Consider the following 20,652-nt stretch of genomic DNA (forward strand, 5'->3'; position numbering starts at 1 on the left):
TATCCCTTCAGTTCTTTGATTTCTTCTTTTTTGTGTTCTTTAAATTCACCGAATTCTTTTATCATGTTTATAAATGTTCTTTTGAGTTCCATGTCCTGCATTATCTCTAGTGGGTTCTTGTACTTTTCTAGAGGACTATGGTTTTTGGTGGGGATATGTTATTTTGTTTTTTCATGTTATTATTTTTTCTCTGTGATTTTGACATGTGAATTTCTTTGGTAGTTTCTGATTCTTGTGTGAGACTCAAGCCTTCAAGTTTAGGTCTGCTTCTTTTTGTGAACTTTATTTGTCTTTGTTTTTTACTTTTTGGGCATGAAAAGCTAGTTCCTCTAAGCTTCTGGTTCTCTCTTTTGATTTTATATTGGAGTGGCCAGATTGCTTTTGTCTCCTGGAGTTCCCACAGAGGCGCAAGTCAGATGAGGGTCAGATGCTCTCACACTTTCTTCTAAGATCTGGATCCCTCCGGGAAAGATTTTGGTCTCAGGAATTTGGGGGTAGGACTGGCCTGGGAGCTGGGCCTAAGAAACATGCTGGTCTAGGGCAGCTGGTGGCCATGCCACCAAGAGATACAAAAGAACATGGAGGCCAGGAATCGGCCCCAAGAACTCCTGGGGACTGCACTGAGGAGCTGGGTTGGTCTGGATTCAAAGAATCAGGAAGAGGAAAGGTCAGTCCTGGCATATCAGGAAAGAGGCAGGCCCAGCAAATCAGAGGGAGGTGAGGGCCCGGTCAGGCCCAGAGTGCTCCTGGGGACCCGAGAAGGAACTGGGTTGTTCTTGATGCAAAGGATCAGGAAGCAGTGGTGGTTCCCCATGTACCTAGGGCACCAAGACAAGGAATGGGACAGGACCCAAGACAGGAGGAGAGACAGGGGAGATGGGAGGGTGAATGAGGCTGGTGGAGTCAAAGGGTAGATGGTGCAAGAGACTTACCCTGGAGAGAGAGGGGCCTGCATGTCGGTTCTGCAGGCCCAGGGAAGCAGAGGGGGGTGGGGAATGGGCCAGGCCCAGAGTGCTCCTGGGGTCCCGAGAAGGAACTGAGTTGATCTGGATGCAAAAGATCAGGAAGCAGTGGTGGTTTCTCAGGTGTCTGGGGAGCCAAGAGGAAGAATGGGACAAGACCCAGGCTAATAAGGAAAGACCAGCGGGGGAGATTGGAGGGTGAATGAGGCTGGTGGAGTCAAGGCGCTGAGGGTGCAATCGACTTACCGGGAGAGAGAAGCCTGTGAGTCAGAGAGAGCCATCTATTGCTTTTTATTAGAGTAAATTTTATTCACTTACTTCAAGGCTGGAGAGATGACTCAGAGGTTAAGAACACTAGCTTCTCTTGCAGAGGACCTGGGTGTAGAACTCAGCACACACATGGAGACTAACAACCATCTGTTTCTTCAGTTTAAGAAATCTGACATCTTCTTCTAACCTCCAGGAGCATTGCATGCTCATGATGCACTTACATAAATGCAGGCAAAATAATAATACACATAAAATAAAAATAAATATAATTCTATTTACTCACTGAGGGCACACTCTTATTTCATATAAAATATTATCAGTCTTCAAACAACATAGAAAGATGAAAACATCCAAGAATCAAAAGTGCGTATTAAAAAATACCTGTATTCAATAATTAGATTGAATTTTTAATTTGTATTGCAAACAATTTTTCTACCAGAATTGGCTGGGTCATGCTGATTGATGTGCGCAATCTTATATAGCAAAACTAAATTTGAAGTATGCAGTTCATTTTTCTTCTATTCCTAAATCACTGGTAGATTGATGGAAGCTCCACACCTGAATGGATTTATTTTTGATAAAATAAATTTCAAAATAAATGAAATAAAAATTGTAACCGTTATTATATTCCATGTCTTCATTCTGATGAGCTATTGACTTTTTCCCATTTCTGTGCTTTTCATTGATAATCTAAAACATTTGTCAACAAGAATAGTTAACTGAATGAGAGAATATTTCTAATCAAATAGTTTTATGTAATAGAAATCATAATGAAATATTCTGATTAGTTTGCGCTGAACAGCTTTGCTTGAAATTCAAAGGGCTTTGTAATTTTAAATGCGTCATAGACACAAAAGTCAAGTGCAATTTTAAAAAACGATTTCACTAAGAGGATAAAGGAATTTAGTGTTGATATTTATTTAGCCTCTCTCCCATATAATGGGAATTTAACAAGTTATTTCTGTCATCTGAATCTGTCCTTTGAACTTGTGCTTTACCTCACCCCACTAAACACAGTCATTACTTTCCAGGATGTGTGAACACAAAACACATGGTATTGATAGCTAATTATTCACTTCTGAGCACCTAACAGAGTAGTATTAAAAGGTTAATACATGTACATTTCCTGATAACAATACTCGCTACTGATGAGCGAGCATCTAATATATATAACCTTGAAATGGTAAATCAAAGGGAAAACTCAGAATCCCCTTTCAAAAATTAAATGTGAGTTTGAATCTGAAAACTATATTTTTTGGTTTTCCCCTTATTTAATAAAAGGGAAAAATATCTGCATGTGATTCTTGCATGTACATTAAGGAGTGCTGATACTGTATTGGCAATGACTCTATCAAGTCTTATGACAGAGTCAAGATTAAGTCCTTATACTGCCCATGATATTTTGATGGAGACCATTTTTGCTGTGTTAAAAAGAAAATGGAAAAGGAAAGGTCATAAAATTCTTATCAGTTGGTCATATTGTCCTATAAAATAGAATTGTCTGTTTAATGTCAGTGAATAAATCATACAGGGATTCACAGGTTATTTGCAGAAGCAAAGGATCTTTGCCTCATTTTACATCTCTACCTTTGTAATCGTTTCAACTTCGCTAGAACAGAATAGTCATTCTCTTATCAGATGGATTCTCTATTGCAGGTAAGTTAGTTCCCCTTTCCAAGACATTTTTCCTATAATTATCCAGAAAAGATACATGAATTTGAATTTTAGGTCATTGACTACTAAAAAGTTATGCAGACTTGTCCAATAACATAAAATTATGTTTAAGTGAAAACATAATCATATATAATAGATCACTAGTGACATTCAATAGTTAATGCCTGTGTGTAACTCCATGAAAATTTCTATTTTATTAGATGTTCAGTCATTTATACCCATCAAAGATGATTTTGTCTTAGTCCACCTTTGCAGTAGCAATATTACTATGGAGTAAATAATACTTTAGCTCACTGTTAGATCTCAGTTTTCAATATTGATATTTCCAGAATCAGAAGAACTAGATTTCATGTGTTACTTGCATTTCCTTTACTATAACAAATTCTATTATATAAGACAAAATGGGCTTTATAAATGTTGTGATTATCATCTTTGAAATTCGGGAATTATTCTTAGTATTCACTATGTATCTAATTATTAACGGAAATATAAATATTAAGAGGTATATCAAATTTCAACTTGTCTTCCTCAAGGAAATATTTTTGTTAGAGTTTGTTGTTTTTTAATCTGATATATCTTCACCTTGTAGAATAATTACCAACACAAAGTAGATCTTGAGTATCTTTTGGTGAGTGAATGACAATAAACTATTTTCACTGATGATTGTGTTAATAAAACAGTGAAAGTCGAAAATGGATTTTAAAATATTGTCATGTCTGTGTAGTGGTATTACTCATGTTCAAAGACCTGTTTTATGTCTTCCATACGTTTAGTAAAATATTTTACTTTGCAGTCCTTACTGATGCCACATTATGACTATTTCTTAGTAAAAATCAACCAGATTCTTTACATCTATTTTAAGGCTAAGAGTGGATTTGGACTACTGAGAATTTGTTCTTTCAGAATTTTCTCGGAACACTGCTCTGAAACAAGAAGCTCATTTTTTTATTTGAAAAAATGTATCCAGCATGAAACGGAAAATTAAAAGTTACACTCTTATAGAATTTTGCCCTTTATGATCTCTAGACAAAACCAGTGCATACACATAATCATGAACAGATGTTACCGATATTTCTCATTGTTTGCGATGAAATAAGCCCTGCTACCAGCACTTTTAAAATTCTCAGTATCTACGCACTCATACACACATTATGGTAGGTCCAGGGAAAGAAAGTGTTATGAAAAATTAATATGTTTAGGTTACAAGAGGAGCTCAAGACTCAGCTTTTCTAAACTACAAAAAGCCTAAGATAATATTTAACTTTTTTGTTGCAAGGTTAGGTAAGACTCATTTTTCTATAGTGTGATCATATTGTAAATGTAAAGCTAAACACAAAGAAAACAGTGCTTTATTAAATTAGTGTAAACCTACATTTACGATTTGAATATGACTGAAGTATAAGACCTTATTTGTATATATGCAAAACTTTTACACATGTGAGCATTTGTTTGGTTGTTATATTTATTTTGATGCTATTGAACTTTAAAACATAACAGTTTTAACAATATCATTCACTATTTTCATCCTTTGTCTGGAAATATTTGTGCACTGATAGAAAACGAAAATTGACATATTCTCTAGTTTTTCCATTTCACTGCTGGCAGCTTTGCAACATGTATAGACTACTTTGCAATTCAAAGGGGGATGAAAAAATTTGTGAGTTGATTTCAAACTTTTGAGTAACCTCTTTTCAGCATGATATTTGCTCACTATAATCACAGGTCCATTGTTCTCCAGTTCTGAGAGACAATAATCCTTAATCAGGTGCATCTGTTTCAATAGCTAAAATTACCTCTATTTCAAAAGACTCAATTCCTTTGAACCTGCCTTTCAATGAAGTACATTCCCAAAAAGGTTTTTGTTTTGGTTCTCCAACATTTTGAATTTCATTGCCTTATGAACATTTTGCTCAAGTATACCTTAGACTAGGATTAAAAAATATGACTTAATTTAATTATGTGTAAACTAATAATGTTAATTTTGTGTCATTCAAATTTACAGAGCATATTTTAATAATTTCTTTCTCATTTTCAGCTATCTTTAATATGCCAGTTATTGCCTAGGAGTGAAATGTATTTTCAAACCCCTGTCATAGTTCTCTAATATGACTGAAATCTCCCATTACACAAACACATCTGCCTAAAGCTGAGCTCTTGTTGAGCTGAGGACAGGAGTGTTTCATTAATCCATATTTACCTGTATAACAATAATTGGGTGACTGAAAAGATACTGTGGCTCCTTAAAAATCATTATTTCATTCCTAATCCCTTACCCATAAATCATCCTATATATTATGTAGCAGAAATATAGTTTATTTAAATGGAAATCTCTGGTGATTGGAGGTAGTGAAAATTGGAGGAATAATTGAATCAGAGTAGATATATGAACCAAAAATGGGGAGAGTAAGTTGTATTCAACTGCCACAGAACTGAGAATTTCCTGCATCATTATAATTTTCTATTTCATATGACATAAAGTACTAAATTTGAAAATGTGGTATATTTTATACAACATCTATTGACCATACAATGTAAAAAGATTAAAATACATGGTAAGTTTTCACATATTCCTAAAGCAACTTTAGAATTTTAGTGATGAAAAGAATATTGGAAAGAAATTATATATACAACCCTCTCATTTGAGACATGAAAAATTGAGGACAAATGTGTTTCAAATTAGACAAAGATATAGAATTGATGTATTTTAATTCCAAATCTAGGACCTTTTCTATTCCATTAAACTCCTTTTTATTATGAGCAATATGTTATATATCTCAGTAATAATAGTGTTTATTTGGTCCTCTAGAGCTTTGAACAAAATAAAAATGCTTAGCATTATTGGAAGTTTTACCTAGGACAACAATGGAATTTCTCAAACATTTGTAGCAAATCACTTATAGAATTCAACAGGGTAGAGTTGTAAAAACCTTGATAAATGTGTGATCAATCAATAAAATGATAACTGCATCTTCATTTTTGTGGCTTATAAGAGCACTAATTACAAGTCTGAAAGAGAACCAGAAAGATATTGTCAATAATAGCAATAAAATTGAAAGAAACTGTCCCAGATATAATAGTCTATGATTAATTGGTAATTTTTATTGATTTCCCTTTCTAAAATGAATATCTATTCTTGTAATCTTTTTCTCCCTATTTATCTGATGAAATTGAAGCTGAATGATTTTCAGAAAAAAATGTTGAAATAGAATCTCTTACTAAAATATGGAAAAGAGACTTGTACGGAGGACTGGGCTTAATAGTGGCCAGAGGTGACAAACTTAACAAACAAACAAATTTAAAAAACCATATTTATTTTAAATTTTGTATGTATGAATGTATGTATACCTGCCTGTATGTAAGTGCATGAGTGTCATCCAGTGCCTGTGATCAGAAGAGGGTGTTGAATCCCCTGGAATTGGAGATACAGGAGGTTGTTAGCAGCCATGTGGGTTCTGGGATTCGAACCTGGGTCTCTTGCAAGAGGAGCCAGTGCTCGTAATTGCTGAGGCATCTTTTCAGATTCAATAAATAAACTATTTAAACAGAACAAAAGTAATGCATAAATGAATAAACAAAACTCATTACTGTAGTGGAAAGTTGAAAATTAAAAATGATTTTAATGGTTTTAATAAGAAATATGACATTGTGTTTTTTTCATTTATTAATATAGCATCAATATTCATAAATTTTTAAGAGGTCTTGTAAATTTTTGAAAATCTTATATAATTTAATACAGATATTGTATGATCTATGTCTGACTCATAGATAACTATTTAACAAAATAATCATATCTGCTCATTGTACATGGGATTGTGTTACACAAGGCCACCTATCCAGTTTCACTTCCTTAAGGATGACAAACTGTCTCTGTAGGAATAGTTATTGGTTGTTAATTGTTCTTCAGCTAAGCTTGGGGATTCTTACTCATTTCCCCAAATCTACCCTGTTTTGTCTTGATTGAGCCTTGATGGATCTTGTACATACTGACACCATGTCTGTGCATTTATAGGAGGAACTTCCCAGGAGCCTGGACCACACTATTTCCCAATGGTCATCCACCACCCATGGCTCTTACATGCTTTCCAGCCCCTCTTCTGCAATATGCTTTATTTTTCAAAGAATTGAATCCTTATTTCATTTATTCCTTGCATTTAAAATATTTTATTAGTTTTCATCTTTTTATGTGTATGAATGTATTACCTGCATGTATGTAAGTGCACCCTTTGTTTTGCAATGTCCATAGAAGTCAGAAGAGGGCACTGGATTCATCTGAAACTGGATTTTTGGATAGTTGTTAGCTTTCAATCTGGTGCTGGGATTTGAATCCAGCTCATGTGCTGGAGCCACCAATTCTCTTTACCACTGAGCCAACTGTGCAGCCCTGATACCCTGTATATTTTTATCCATTTCATAAATTTTTGTCCTGATTTTAGTTATGGCTTTCCATTTACTGATTTGGAGTTTGGTTTGTTCATGCTTTTTAGAAGCTTTAAGGCATTGTTATTTATTCGAAATCACTCCAGTAGTCTAAGGTAGACAATTGTAGATAAAGACTTATCTCTTAGGACTACTTTGATTATATCTGGTAGAATTTGGTAATGTGCTTTCATTTGTTTTCAAATCTTGGAATTTTTACAATTTCCTCCTGATTTGAATCTTCATAAAGGTATATATGATCTGTATTTTCTGTTCCTCATTTCTACATTTTATTCCACAGTAATCTAATGGCATACAACGAATTGTTTCAATTTTTCTGCATTCATTAAGATTTTCATTATGTCAAAATATATGATCTATTTTTTATATATATTTTTTATTTTATGTGTATGCGTGTATTGCCTGCATGTAGGTAAGTGCACCCATGTCATTCATGCAATGCCCACGGAAGAAAGAAGAGGCTGTCAGATCCCTTGGAACTGGAGTTACTGAGAGTCGTTAGCTGCCATGTGGGTACAGTCAGTGTTCTTAACCACTGAGCCATCTTTCCATCCCATATGGTCTATTTTTAGAAAGAGTTCCATGGGATCCTGATGAGGATGTGTATTCTGCTATGTTTGGATGAAATGTTCTATAGATATGTATCAGAGCCATCTGATTTTTGATATCACGTCAGATGTTTCTCCGTTAAATTTGTATGTTGGTGAGGTTGAGGCTTTGACGTCACCTGTATCATTGTGTTGTTTTTAATCTGTATCTCCTTATCATGTAAAGACATCTTTTGTTAGCAAAAATAGGTAAAACAGTGTTGGGTGCATATGTTAATAGCATTGTAATTTCCTCTTGATTAATCCATTCCCTTAATCAATTTGAAGCGATTTTATCTCCTCTGACTAACCTTTCACAGTCTATTTTATCACATTTAGAATTGCAGTCCATTTGCTTAGAGTATTTTTTCCTTCACTTGTTTCCTTTTTTGAGACAGGATCTCACTATTGTAGTCCAAGCTGCTCTGAAACTTCCTATGTAGACCACCCAGGCTGACCTTTATCTCACAACAATAATATTTCCTCAGTCTCCCAAGTACTGGGATTAAAGGCATGTGCCACCAATCCTGACTGTTTTTTTCATCATATTATCTCTCTGTCTTTGATGATGAGTTGTATTTCTTGGAGGTAACAAAGAGCCAAATTTTTTCTTTCAATCCGTTCCAATACTCCATGTCTTTTTGACTCCATGTAATTTTGATTGGGAGTATTCAGAGTTCTTATTTAGAGATGTGCTTTTTTTCATGTCCATTTGGGTTTTTTTGTACTGTTTGGTATTTTTGCACCCTTCGCTTGCTTAACTATGATTCTAGCTTTGTATGTTCCTTCTAGAGTCCCATGATTGTTTTTACCTTTCTTGTCAATCTGAACGATTCCTTCATGAATCTTCTGTACTAATAGTTTAATGGTCATGATTTCTTTTAGACTGTTTTGGTTTTAGAAAGCTACCCTTCTTCAATTTCAATAAACTGGTTTCTAGGTGTAGTATTCTGTGTTGATATTTTTGTCTTTCAGAGTTTCAAATTGCCTCTCATAGGAGGACATTACTATAAAGACAGTGATTTTTTTAAAGAGTCCTGCTTCTTTTTTCTTCATACTTCCTCTTTTTGAAAGTGTGTTTGGACTTGTGAATATAGGACTAGGTTATTTTTTTTAGTTTCTCGTTTTGAATTGCTATTTTTTCTTTGGAAGTATTTGCAATGTTCAGCAAGAAATGGATTGCAGTAAACTTGATGAATCAATTTGATGTTCAAGTCATTGGGCTCTGCACCATGAAAATATAATACCATCTACAAAAGCAATCACAGTTAAAAGGTAGGACAATTAGGAACATAAAATTTTAGTAAATTAATAATCACTCTTTATATTCTAATCAATTTAAAATAAAATGGAACAAAGATACTATGGCATAGGCTAAGAATTAGTAACCATGGTGCTGAGTGAAAAAGAATTAATAATAAGCCATATTAATAACAGTATTGAGTTGATTGAAAATGAGTATATGAGGGAAAAGGAAAAAGAAAGAAGTAATAGGTATAAAGGAGGATGACATAGTTTTGACTAAAAGTAGGATGAAAATGAAGAGGTAAAGAAATGGCAATCAGATAACCTACAGGACTCCCACGATTCATGCTAGCTTATGTGCTTTGAAAACATTCAAAATGAAAATGAAAATGTAAAGAATAAAGGGGAGGGAAGAGACAAGAGAAAACGGAGAGAAAAATGAAAGAAGAAAAGAGCAGGACAATTTAGGTCCTGGTAAATAGTCACTGGATATTGAATGAAGGAGGGGAAATATGAAGGGAAATCACTCCATGGGGGCATGAGTCTGAAGATAGTCCTGTGTGAACATTGGCTGTAGCCTTGACTCAACCTTCCTTCTCAGGTTTCCAGATGTCTGTAACACCATTAGATGATCATATCACGCATGCCAGTCTCATTAATGGCAGTAGGCTATGATGGTCACACCTCTGGGCCTTCCTTCATGGGTCAATTTGTGATTATTGTTCTTGCTTCTGAGTATTCTGATCCTGTAATTTAGTGGTCCTTCACTAATCATGTCACATATGGTCCTTCAAGAGCAAGATCTTCACTGCTATTCTGGCCCATAAGCAGTACTTTGTGGGGTTCAGTTCTAGATTCTGGGTTCATCTTCACAGATTGAGTCATTCTGATGAGTTCTGAAAGAAATCTGGAGATATTCTGCTGGCTAGGTTACAGTATATAGCCCTGTGATACTTGCTCTGATTTTTCAAAGAGTATAGTTTTCAGGGGATTTGTGGAGAGTGAATAGCAGACTTAGCTTTTTTTTTTTTTTTAATGTATGTGTGTTTTGCCTGGGTGTATATAAATAAATCCATTTGTGCAATTCCCAAGGAGGTCAGAAGAAGTTGTCAGAGCCCCTGGAACTGGAGTAACAGACCACAGTTAGCCACCATGTGGATACTGGGAACTGCACCAGGGTCTTCTGCAAGAACATCCAGTGCTTTTAAACATTCATCTCTCCAGCCCCGAGAAAGGATTTGTTTTTAAATGACATCCTAATACTGATCAAGTTGAGTAAAAAGGGGAGGTGGCTTTCTCAATATGTATCTTTTCTCTGCTGATGTCATATATCACTAATTTAAAATAAAAAGAACTACTTTTGTGTGTATGTTTGTCTGTCTTTTTTTTGTGTGTGAATATGTGTGTGCAGGTCAGACCACATTTTCCAAAGGTCAGTTTGGGTCTTTCGTTCCACTGTATGGGAATGAAGTCAGGCTTGGTAGCAAGTGTCTTTAACCACTGAGCTGTCTCACCATCGCTCACCTGTAACTTTTTTTCTCCCTTCCACATTATCTTTTATTATTTCCCATTAAAATGTCTATTATTGAGAGTGCATTGCAGATTTTCTGAGGCTTCCTGTCTTACAAGTGTTTCACTGGCAACAGGAAGCTCCCCATACTGGCTAATTCCTTTGGGACAAACTCTGAACGTCTCTTTCTGTTTTGTAAAATTTCCTATTTTAAGTATGATTTAGATGAGAGATTATTATCCATTAAACACCTATTCTAATAACTGTTATCCATTTCTACCCCAATTTAATCTCTGGAGATCCTAGAAGACCTTGCATCTTGCGTATGTGTCCTCCACCATCTTGGATCCTCTCCCCATTTTATATCTACTTTTGACCGTAAGCATGCATTATACCCCAACATTCTTTTAGAAGGATGTAGAGATAAGGAAAAATTAATGTTGTAATATATTTTTGCAGATTTGTAAATAATTGCTACATTAAGGAAATATACTTTCTGATCTCAGGACTGTGCAAATATGAAGTATCTCTCAAATTTCCATATAACTATTGTGAATTTAAAAAAGAACTTCAAAGTGTTGCTTTCAGTGCATCCAAGTGTTGCAGCTTCCCAAGCCTTGTATTTCAGCTGACCAAGCAGTACATACATAGAATGAAAGAACAGCTCCTGTTGTCTCTTTTGATTAGACCAACAGGAGCCCCTTCTATGTCATTGCTTCTAGTAAATGCTTCAACTTTTATTCCCTAGAGTGAACCCTAGGAGATAATTTGAAGAAAGAAGCAACATTTGTCACAATTTTTCCTCTTTTCTTCATTCATTAGGAAGTCATTTACTTTCTTCACATACTGGCCTTCCTTTGCCAGTAAGGAAACTGCAAATTATACTGCTTATAAAAAGGATCCATTAATAACATTAAAATTTTTGTGTCTCTAAAATTATGGTATGTAATTAATGAAACTGAAATCTTTAAAGAAGGAAAAAACAGTGCCAAATTCAGTTCTGATGTGCCTAGGTATATATATCTTATAAATTCTATTAATTTAACTATTTATCCAAGCTTTAAAACAATTAAGTGATGTATTTCTCAAAATATTTACATTACATATGCAGCATGAACTTTATTTAAATAGCTGTGCAATAAAAAATTAAAAGTCAGTGCACAGTACTTGAATCTCGATATAATAAACAACAGAGGCAGCCATGCAAAACAACATGATTGATTGGTCATGAGCAGCTGCTTTTTTATTAATGAATTATTGGACACTTGATATTTTTGCTTAAATAGCAAAAAGAAAAGAAAAGAAAAGAAGAAAAACCCCAAAACTGAGATAGTTAAAGTATATATCTTCAGATCTAATATAGTAAATGTAGTCAAACTATTAAGGTTATGTGTTACAGAGTATTTTCCAGAGGGATTTCTATGATCATTGGAGTACAGTCTTCGGCCATGTCAGTTCCCTTATGCAACTATTTCTTACAAAAGTCATGTATATGTAACAATTGTTTTTATATTTTGTATGTTGTTTTTATTTTATGTGAATGAGTGCATTGCCTGCCTGCATGTAAGTGCACCTGCATCATGTAATATCTGAGGAGATCAGAAGAGGGCATCGGATCCCCTGGAACTGGAGTTATGAATGGTTGCTACCCACCATGTGTGTGCTGGGAAATGAACCCAGGTCCTCTGCAAGAGCAGCCAGTGCTCTTAAACTCTGAGTTCCAATGATTTCAACTCTAGGTAACTCAAGCACCATAATAGAGATTGGCATTGCAAAAGACAGCCAGAAATATCCCTCTTTGCAGAAAATGTGCCTTGCGTGAAAAAGTCAAAATGCAATAAGCACCAAGTGCCAAATGCTTGTGACCCTGAATAAATCAGTTTGAAGAGATCAACTTCTCAATGGAGAATGGTCATATTTTTCTGAATGAATCATTAAAATCCTTTTTTTCATAAGAACATATAAAATTACAGCAGTAAACTGTTTAGTCCTTTGCTTAAGTCTAAAAAATAAATGCAGTTTATTGAATGTGATTACAAAAATTGAGACTCATAAGTAATTTGAAAAATAATGCATATTCATTTCTTCATTTTGTTTTTGGCATTAGCTATTGTTTTCTAAATTTTTATTTTACTTTTGTACATTTCATACAACTGTCCCTAATCAAATTTAGAGCCCCTCTGCATTCATGCCCCCTCACCAGACCTTATGTATTCCACCTTACATGTTAAGTCCTAGCCAGTCAAGCATTTGTACCCAGATGTTCTCCAGTGCAAATTCATCCACTGGAGTCTAGTCAGCCTATCTAGAAATCTGGAGTAAGAATACTATTATGTAAGCTTACATAAAAGTAGAAATGTAATACATATGCATATATCTACACACACATATGTATGTATATTGAATATATGCTACATAGAGTGACAGTGATTTCCCCAAGAGCCATAGACTGTGTAAGCAGAATATACCAAAAACCACCAGTGCCAGACATAGGAAACCTCCCTTTGAATTGTTGTCCAGGGTAGGCCAAGGGGTACCCCAAACAATGTAGGCTATTGCCATTGCCATTTGTTGCTTCCCAGGACTTGAAACTAAAGCCTGTTGCTGAAGACACTGCAAACTCTGAATACAGGACTTGAACGAATCAAGCTATAACTGACCTAGAAGCCACCTCCCTCAGCAGCTCTCATAGGACAGGTTCTTTATTTTTAGAAATTATGCTCATAGGGGATCTGCTATTAGTCATATAAGGAATTTTATACTTCATGCTGTATTGTATTAATAAAGCATATGTATGTGTGTTTTCATCAGTTGTCACTAGTCTGAGATCCTTTCACAATTTAAATGTAATTCATGCAAAAAGTTGTCAGCTGTTAGCTATAGTATAAAAATTCTCTAAGAACCGATTTTGATACACTTTTCAGGTGTGTTGGCTGATGACTGGGGCAGCTGTTTCTATTTTTCATTTATATTCTTTTATGAAAACTACCTGTTTTAATACAAACACACACACACATATTCACTTAATTAGTGAATGGAAATGGAGGAGCATAAATGTGTTTTGTATATGTGAGTTATCTCCACACTTGTGGTATTCAAAAGACTTGATTACTTGTGATCATCACTAGTAGAGTACAATTTGCTTTCTCATTATTTTGCTTATTGATCAGAAGTAAAGTAAAAGCACCGTGATTTCTAACTCTAATTAAATGTCTACAGGGTGCTATATTAACTTAAAACATCTAAATAGACTTCTTGGAACAGATATGGATGATTACACCACTTGGTACACAGACACAATGCAATGAACAACTTGAAATGTAAGATTCACTTTCGTCTCAAGTCTGATAAAGAAAAGTAATAGAATTTAAAGTTTAAAGTAAAGTCATGCCTCCATGAAAAACTGTAGCACATCAAAATCAGTATTTTCGGCATTCAATTCATTTCACAACACAATGTATTTGATTGGCTATGCTGTTTTAAGATATACAGAGCAAGCATGAACTACAGTATGTATAATTCAGTGACTAAAAGTATGCAAAATCTCTATTATCATTACATTTTGGGCTATGTGCATGGTAAGTCAGTCTTATTAGAACAAACAAACCGAACTGTTAACTAAGAACATAATGCAAACAGAATTGTTCTATTATGGCTATAATACCATAGACTTGACATTTTATCACAGATGGAATCATTTTGTGATTCTGTAAATTTTTTAATCATTTCTTAAAAATACACAGTTGCGACACTGATTAAAAAAAATCATCATGTGGTGCTCCTCAGTGACTTGCACTGAGCCAGTAATGAATGTCTTTTTAGATGAGTTGTCTGCAAGAACAAACTAACCTATGTCTGAGCATGAATTAATTCCTCTCTCAAGCTTCACTGCTTACATCCTTATTTTCTCACTCCTTAGGAAATCAGTTTTTACAAATTATCTGAATATGAAAGATCTGAAGTGTTTTACAAAGCTTAAAATATAACTAATTTAAAACTATATCAACTAGAATTGTTTCCTTCTATAGAAGTGCTTGAGCAGTACTTTTTATCAGTTTCTGAAAGTGAATATAGCTTTATGTCTTGCTTTTATGATGTTACATTTCCCTTACACTGAAAATTTATTTTAGAGTAATATCATTATTTCTATTTTTATATTATTTGAAACACTGCAACATTTTAATGCTCAAAATATTTTGAATTTGCACATGAATTGTTGCAATTGAAATACTGCATATGAAATGCTAAGTAGATTATCCATTTTAAAAAACTGAGATTATCTAAATTTGATACCTGTAAGTCAGGTAAGTAATTACATTGTGGAGAGTTATCAAATACACAACTGAGAAATGAACTGAAGATCAAACAATTCAAAATGAAAGTTTGTGTATATGTCTCTACTACAAGAATGTACTTCTCGTCTTTATCTTGTCAGTTCTGTAATATCAGGGAATCCACATATTTAGCTTATTAAAAAGTTCTTTTCTATTGCATGATACATATTTAAGAAGTTGTATGGACAATAAATAAACAACAGCAATCTTGCATCTATACACACTAGACATACTTATGGGTATTGCAGGTCTTTTGCAGATTCCTAAGCTATCATTCATATTGAACATCATAAACTCATCAAACAACAGTCAATATGTTGTGCTTTTTTTTTCCAGACTTCCAAGACCGCCTATAAAAGGAATATGAATTGCCCTGTAGCACTTTGGGCATCCCAGTGTCACTTATTCTCTTCATTTTGAACAGTTGTATTTCATGTATGTAATAATCTCTATCTGTTGCAAAACAAATTCTTCATTGATGAGCGGTGTTGTTGTTTGACTGAGCAATGTTCTCCAAAGGATCAAGTCTTTGAACATTTAATTGGTGGAAGATCACAGAACATTTCAGACGTGTGGCCTCTCTGGGGAAAGCATGTCACTAGGTGCAGACTTTGAGAGTTGATAGCCTGGTCCAAATTTGAATTTGCTTTCTCTTCTACCTGGGCATGCTTAGACATGTGAGTGTTCAGCTCCCTTTGATCCCATAATGGATTCTTTTCACTGTGGAGCCAAAAGGCCAATAAACACTTCTTTGTGTAAGTTGTCTTGGTCATTGGAAATTATCAGAGAAACAGGAAAGTAACTGATGGAAGTGGTGAGAGCTACACTTGTCTGTGAATATCAGGATGTATATTAGAATATATTACATTGGTTTAGGAAAGTGGCAGTAATAGGTTCTTCTCTAGGGTCTATAACATTTCCAGCCATGTGTACTTGACTATGTTTCCAATATCACATGTGAATTCCCAACTACTGAGCAGTCCTTAAGTCCAGTTAGAAAGCTGTTGGTTGTATGTCACCAAAAGTGGCACTACTAAACCAATAGAGATAATTTACAGGGCCAGTCATCATTATGGTTTATATACTTTACATCAGTTCCAGCTCAGTTACTCCAAGTCCTAAGTGGGACGTATGTGGTATCTTCAACAATAGAGTCTAAAGGGGCCAGTGTATGACCATTACAATTTCATGTGTTTTAACTGTACCAGAATACTTTATATTTCTGGGAAACATTTCTTCATTAGTTCTTATTAATTCTCATCACATTATTCTCAGGGCTGATTGAAACTTTTAACGTTTTTACTTATTTTATTTTATTTTATTTTTTGGGTCTTTTTGAGATAGGGTCTCCCGGTGGCCCCAGCTGGCCTGGAACTCACAGAAATCCACCTGCCTCTGCCTCCTGAGTGCTGGGATTAAAGGCGAGTGCTCCAAACCTGACCTTTTTTTTAAAAATCCCTCTTCCAACTCAGGAGATTCAATGACTATTTCAGAAAATTTAGATAATTAACCTGCTGTGCTGGACAGCTTTAGTGTCAACTTGACACACCTGGGTTGAGGGAGCCTCAATTGGGGAATTGCCTTCATTGGACTGGCCTGTGGCCATGTCCATGGGGCACCTTCTTGATTATTCAGTGATCAGAGGGCCCAGCCCACTGTGGGTGGTGCCACCCCAGGCAGGTGGGCCTGTGTTGCATAAGAAAGCAGGCTGAGCAGGGGCCAGGGGAGCAAGCCAGTAAGCAGCATTCCTCCATGGCCTATGTTCCAGCTCCTGCCTCCAGGTTCCTGCCCTGAGTTCCTACCTAGGGCTCCCTGATGAACTGTAACCTGGGAGATGTAATACAAATAAACCTTTTCTTCCCCTAGTTGGTGTTAGTCAGAGTGTTTTGTCACAGCAATGAAGAAACAGACTAGGACACCTGCCTTCTTTTTTTCACCTTCTTCATTTAAACTTCCAAGTTCCTTAGAATATTCTTTTGCTGCATGTTCTTGGGTCTTTGGGGGAAAGGCATATCTTAATTTTGTTTTGAGCTCTTGGTTTTCATTTTTTTGGCTTTTTGACATGGAGTCTATCAGTGTAGCCCATGATGATCTGGAGCTTACTATGCAACCAAAGCTGGCCATGTAAAACTTGTTCAAACCTCCAAATTTTGGGGAATAAAAGCAGGTACCACTATGCCCAGCTAGGTTTTTTTTTTTTTTTTTTCAATTCACCCTTTTTGACATCTTTAAAATACATGTTCACTTGATTTACCTGTATTTATATGTGTGATAATGATTCTATTTATGTAATTTCTAAACATCATAAATACAATCTTTCCTTATTACTTTTTTTTTCTTTTGTGGGCAGGGGATGAGATTCTTCACGGCTGACAAATTATTTTAACATTTTTATCTGCTTTCATAGTACATTAATTACTTAACTTTTCATAATCTGAAATTATCATTTGCAATTATAGAATGTTCTGAAATAATAGCATATATCAACTGTATACAAATAGTTGTTTTCATTGACCTTTGCATACATGTGTATAATATATCATGTTCCCCCACGTTTCTCTTCTGTCCATCAACTACATTGTTACACTTCCTCTTCCAAAATAGTTCCTCTACCTCTGCCCTATTTTTCTTGACATGATCTCCAGTTCCATCCATTTTCCATCAATCAATTTCCCTATTTTTTACAACTGTGTATATATACCACATGTTCTTTTCCATTTATTTGTTAATGGGCATCTAGGCTGCTTTCATGCTCAGGCTATTATTAATAGCAATATGATAAACATGGTTATACAAGTGCCTTGATAACTTAGATTTTGTTGTTGGATATATACACAGAAGTGGTAGAAGTGGATCATATGTAATTTTATTTTTAGGATTTTTGTAATAAACACGTTCCTGATTTTCATACTGGGTTGACTAATGTACACTCCCATCATAAACTATATAAATGTTCTAAGGTGCTCCAAAGGCTGTTTTCTTCATGATAGCCATTCTAATTGGAGTGAGATATAAGTTCAATATTGCTTTGAATGGCATTTCCACAATGTTAAAATGTTTTCATGTACTCCCCACATGATATACAAAAGAGGGTAACTTTGTTGTGACTCAGATTACTGTAACTGCATGGAATTATTTCTGAGTACTATATATTCCATTCTATAGGTCTATTTTAGTGTTGGCCTCATGATTTGTTGTTATTCTGTCTCTGTAACATAATTTGAAGTCATGTGTTATGTTTCTATGTTCAGTGTTTCACTGAATTTATGGTCGTGGTTTTTCAACTTCCTTAGTTAATGTTATTGCTAATTTTTTGAGGCAATTGTGAATGGGATTGGTTTTACGTCTTTCACAATTAAGTACAAAATTTATAATTCTTTGAAGTCTGTTTCTAGGATTGATTGATTTTCTCCTCCTCCTCCTACTCCTCCTTCTCTTTCTCCTAATCCTCGTCCTCCTCCTCATCCTCCTCGTCCTCCTCCTCCTCGTCCTCCTCCTCCTCGTCATCGTCGTCGTTGTCATCGTCCTCCTCCTCATCCTCCTCGTCCTCCTCCTCCTGTCATCGTCCTCCTCCTCCTCGTGCTCCTCATCCTCGTCCTCGTCGTCCTTCTCCTCCTCGTCGTCGTCGTCGTCATCGTCCTCCTCGTCGTCGTCGTCGTCATCGTCCTCCTCCTCCTCCTCCTCCTCCTCCTCCTCCTCCTCCTCCTCTTCCCCTTCTTTGGCCTTACCTCCTTGATACTGAAAATGTAACATTTGAAAAAAAAAAAAAAACTACACAGTTTCTCTACATTCTATATACTTGCACTAATTACTCTGTTGTGAAGACTTATGGTCTCCTCAGATTTTCCTAAACTGTTTTTATTCCTTGGTCTTTCTGTGTGCCTTCTACCAGTTTTCCTATAAATTCGTGTCTGCATTTAAGTGACTTATTTTTTCTAAAACATGGTTTCTACTTCCGTTGAGGCTTATGATATTTATTTACTCCTTTGTCCACAACTTTCCAGCAGAGGTGTCTATGCCTCTGGAGCAGCACTGTAGGTCTTATTTGCCTTGGTGCCCACCACTGTTTTCATTAGTGTCTGACTTCTTTCTACAACGTGCCACAATTTTCCATTGCTTTTTTTCAGCTGAGAGTAAATCAAAGATTTTTTGCATTTCAATCATGATATAATGCTGCGAATAGCTTCTAACATGTTTCTGCCTTTAGAAAGGAAGGAATTTCAGCTGTGCAGCACACTACTACGAAAGTAGTGCCAGAGAAGGGATAGGGTAATGTCAAGTAAAAATGTTGTGAAATTTTGCACAATTTTGGGTTAGACTGAAATTGTAGTTCACTTGCTTGCTACACGTTTTTCATTATTTTTGAGACTGCCAACAATGCTACTTTCAGCAACTATTTCATTTGCCTGGTGTTTCTGTGGGAAAGGACGTTCCAGGAACTGCCTAGCCTACTGTCTTGCTGACATCACCAATCCAGACATTTTATATTGTCTTGTCCAATTTGTTTTTTTTTTAATTACTATAATTACTCTGTCTTCTTTTCTTCTTTCATGTCTTCCTCTTCTCTGCCACTTTAAGTGCACCAAGCACAAACTGCATTCTGGTTATTAGAAGTCAATACATATTAGTTTTACACAGTTGTTCTGTCATGCACTCTTCAACTGAAACTACTATTTTAAAATATAGGTGACATTTATTCTGAGATACAGAAAAATATTTGTAGTTGTCCATTATTCTCTGAATATATATCTGGATATTCATTTCTGAACAAATGTAAGATGGAAAAAGGGTGGTATTTTAATTTCTTCTTATTTGAGTCAAATTAAAATCCAGAAGTTTTTATTCATTGAAACGATTATATTTCTAAATAATAACACTAAGTTCAGTAATGATCATACTCTTTAAGACCATATTAATCCTTTAAATACATTAATTTAAATTTGACAATTATTTATTGTATCAACCTATGCTGTCCTTGTTATTTTTGGAGGCAATGGTTATATTAGAGAGAATAAAACAAGCAAAATATTCTAGCCCCAATTTAGATAAATAATGTAAAATGAAAAGACTGCAGTATGTTGGAAAATATTTTATGTGGCCTTGATGTACTAGAGAGGTTGAGATCTGAACGTTAGTATGAGTTGTGGACAGACAGTTTGATGGTTCCTGAATAAAAGTGTTTAGATACTTTGGAAGTATATAGTAAGATAATCAGATTTGTATTACAGTATGATAATTAAAGAGTTAGTCATAATCTCATTACGGTTAGATAAAGTTTGAATTATCTTTTAAACAGAAGGAATCATATGCACTTATTATTTTTAAATGTACTGATTCAGTAGTTTTCATAATATATGATCACTATCTAAGCAAACTCTCTCCTATATTCCAGGACAATCAATAGATTATAATGAATAGAACAGAAAATAAAACAGATTCTGTGTAGCACATAAAATGATTAGTGATTATTTATTTCAGAATCTCATTCCAAAGGGTCTCAGAAGTATATGCTGATGGAGAGCATAAAATAAAATAATAAAGGATTCTTACAGAGTATATTTTCGTGTTTTTGTGATATATCAACTATGTGACTACTCTTTGATACAGAGCAGTAAAAGAATTCCCAATTTTAA

At 35.0% G+C, this 20,652-nt stretch overlaps 1 protein-coding gene across 1 annotated transcript in view; it reads left to right on the forward strand.

Moving 5' to 3' along the window:
- Nucleotides 1-20,652, forward strand: part of Pcdh11x (protocadherin 11 X-linked) — a 771,559-nt gene that overhangs the window by 493,624 nt on the left and 257,283 nt on the right. The gene's annotated exons all lie outside the window — the stretch shown is intronic.

The sequence above is a fragment of the Nannospalax galili genome, unplaced genomic scaffold (genome assembly GCF_000622305.1).
Source record: "Nannospalax galili isolate Female #2095 unplaced genomic scaffold, S.galili_v1.0 scaffold586, whole genome shotgun sequence".
Classification (NCBI taxonomy): domain Eukaryota; kingdom Metazoa; phylum Chordata; class Mammalia; order Rodentia; family Spalacidae; genus Nannospalax; species Nannospalax galili.